Below are 3,325 nucleotides of genomic sequence, written 5' to 3' on the forward strand. Positions count from 1 at the left end.
ATAGTTTTTTGTTATAACATGAAAATCATTTTGCACTTGGACTGGTAACGAAACAGACTCAGTATTTTCACAAACAAATCTATAATAATAATACTTTATTAAAGAATCAGATTTTTTGTGTACAAAAGACTTGTAATCTTTACTAAAAGTCTACCAAATTTTGTGAAGATACACTTACTGCATTAAAGTTATAGTATAAATACTTAACTCGTGTATATTATACAGAGCCTGTCACAAAAGGGTTAATTTCAATACAAGTCTAGTTTTATTGATTTAACTAATCATTTTCTCAACTTTGATTGTCATAGTGTTATGTAAATTGCTTATATCCCAGCTTTGAGAAGTCATAAGCTAGTGATCTAAAAACAATGAAAGCTCTTTTTCTGTTCTTCAGAAACTATTCATCTCTCTATACAACAGATAGCTAATACCTCACACCACTGCCAAAAACTTTTTAAAAAGTTTCAAGCCTTGCGTGTAATGATGTATATTTTGCTGGTCCATGATTCAACCCCCTCCACCAATAGAAGGGTGACATTTATTTTCTCAGCACTGCAGTATTCAGTTGTGTATTTTTTTCATTAAAAAATAGGAAGTTTTTGTGCTTGTTATTTTCAACTTTTAATTAACATTTGATGTGTTATTTTTATTCACACCATCTATTAACAACATTTCCATCAGGTTTATCATCCTTATTCAATAATTTAAATATACCTTTTTGATATATAATTATCTCAATAGATTCATGTATATTTATGCTAATAAAATTTTCAGGTTGTGCTAAAATAAGTTTTTTCCCATTGAATTATGTTTAGTTTCATTAATATGTTCTGCTAAAGATAAAATAGTAATATTATTGTTTTTAACATTTCTTTTTCGTTCATTCTTTCTGAATTTTAAAATTTCTTCTAGTTTGTCCTATACAAACTTTTCCACATTCACATGATGTTTTATATACACCAAATTTTTCCACTAAATCAATTTTATCTTTAGTTGTATTAAGAATTTGGTTAACTTTGTTTATCGGTTTATATATAAAAAAAATGTTATTTGTTCCTTAAATTTTTTCATTATTTGACAAGATAAGTCAGGTATAAATGATAGTATCAAACATTCTTTCTTACGTTTTCAGCAAGTGGTTTTAACTTAATATTTTTATACCTGAATTTTAGTTTTGACAACTCTGTCAACAAAATCAGGATTAAAACATCTTTCTACTGCTATGTGCTTAATTAATAACTCATTATTGATATCATCCTGTTTACAACATAATTTTGGTATCCTATCCAAATAAGAGCAGTCTCATTTTTAGAATTGTGTAAAGAAATAACCATTGTTTTTAAAAAACTGAGTTTTTTTACATTGAACATTACACAAGTGCCAATGAATTTTAAACAGTCATATATATCTAACATATCTGTACAACCATCTACTGTGGTTTTAACAGTGGCTAGGATTCCAGGTGTTACTTAATGTTGTTATGTCTGTACAACCATCTACTGTGGTTTAAACAGGGGCTAGGTCTTCAGGTGTTGCTTAATGTTGTTATGTCTGTACAACCATTTACTGTGTTTTTAACAGTGGCTAGGATTATAGGTGCTACTTATGTTATTATGTCTGTACAACTATCTACTGTGGTTTTAACAGGGGCTGGGACTCCAGGTGTTGCTTAATGTTGTTATGTCTGTACAACCATCTACTGTGGTTTAAACGGGGCTAGGTCTTCAGGTGTTGCTTAATGTTGTTATGTCTGTACAACCATCTACTGTGGTTTTAACAGGGGCTGGGACTCCAAGTGTTGCTTAATGTTGTTATGTCTGTGGAACTGACTACATTGTGAGACATGCCACTTTATTTTTGCACCACTCTGTGTTAAAACTCAAACTTCATAGTTGGACTTTCCTATGTTCCTTTCCTCTGTGGTAAGATTAGCTGGTTTTTCATTGTGGATTTCCACTTGAAATGTTTGTCAAGTGGATGACCATCAGGTGTTGGTTTCAGACACGTTGGTTCTATTCCTTCAACTTCTAAGGTGACTATTTCAAGGAGCGTGTTCCCAAGGTTACATTGAATTGTGGGCACAGAACATGCATTGTAATGGGGAATGAACCCAAAATGTTGAAATGCAGACACAGATACTGAAACTTTTGATAAAGTTAGAGCTATTTCCAATCCATTTGCAGATATCTATCTTATTAACAGATTCCAAATGAGTCATGGGAGAACAATTAATCTGAAAACAGTATTGGTCCTGAAGCATATTATATCAAAGTGGCCTATTGAAGTATGTGAAAATGTTGTCTCTCGTAAGATAAAATGATTTATTAATATATCAGTACATCAAAAGGGGGAGTAAATTATGCAAGAGCTATATTTTCTTCTTTTACTTATATATCAAATATTATATTACTTTTATAGTTGTATATTTTAGATAATCAAACTTCTCATTTAAAAGAAGTAAGGCAAACATGGCATTCTTCTTTTATCCTGAAGTATGCTTTATTTGAAAACTAAATCTTTAATGTCAAAGACTTAAGTATATAAAGTTTTTCCTGTGCTACTCCTAGTAGTTTTTATCTAAAGAGCAGTACTGCATGCAGTCAATGACAGGATATCTTCATTGATTGTTTTTGTTTTGTTTTCTTTAGCTTTATGGTTAAATAGTATTTAGGAATAACCCAGTTTAATAAATAAATATTCCCGAAGCTCTGCGTTTCTCATATTTTCATTTCTTTTTGGGGTTCTTGACTATATCTCATTGTTTTACATCTATATCTATAAAATTCTCCATGTTAGTTTCTACATCAGTGTCTGAATTTTGATGTAATCCATGCTCTTTACACATGTGCTCACTTTATGATAAATTCAAATGATGTTCTTGGGTTGCTTTACTACCAAGACAGCTAGAGGGAGTGTGGGTAGATCTTGTAAAGGGTTTTACATCATGTCAATGCAGTGTACATTATGTACACAATGTACACCTCCAGAGATATTTACTGTGTTCTGTTTTGAGACATTTCTTGGTTTCATTAAAATTATTTGCTTTTAACCAAGATTTTTTCTGTTCCAAAATGTTGTAAGTATTATTGTTTTATGCATACAATGCTTACATTTTTCCTTACCAATTTTCTTTTTTTGCTACTTACTGATATTTTGGTAATCCACTGTTTTCTCTGTTCAAGTAAACACTGGAATTTCATTTATCCATTATATACAGATATTTCTCTGTTCTGTTAAGCACTGGTATTTTTTTGTCCATTACAATTAAATATATCTCTGCCCCCATTAAACACTGATATTTTGTTTGTTTATTATATACAGATAT

At 30.5% G+C, this 3,325-nt stretch overlaps 1 protein-coding gene across 1 annotated transcript in view; it reads left to right on the top strand.

Moving 5' to 3' along the window:
- The window catches only part of LOC106474133 (dual serine/threonine and tyrosine protein kinase-like), a 28,715-nt gene that overhangs the window by 3,946 nt on the left and 21,444 nt on the right, over positions 1-3,325 (top strand). The window lies entirely within an intron of this gene.

The sequence above is a fragment of the Limulus polyphemus genome, unplaced genomic scaffold (assembly GCF_000517525.1).
Source record: "Limulus polyphemus unplaced genomic scaffold, Limulus_polyphemus-2.1.2 Scaffold6859, whole genome shotgun sequence".
Lineage (NCBI taxonomy): Eukaryota > Metazoa > Arthropoda > Merostomata > Xiphosura > Limulidae > Limulus > Limulus polyphemus.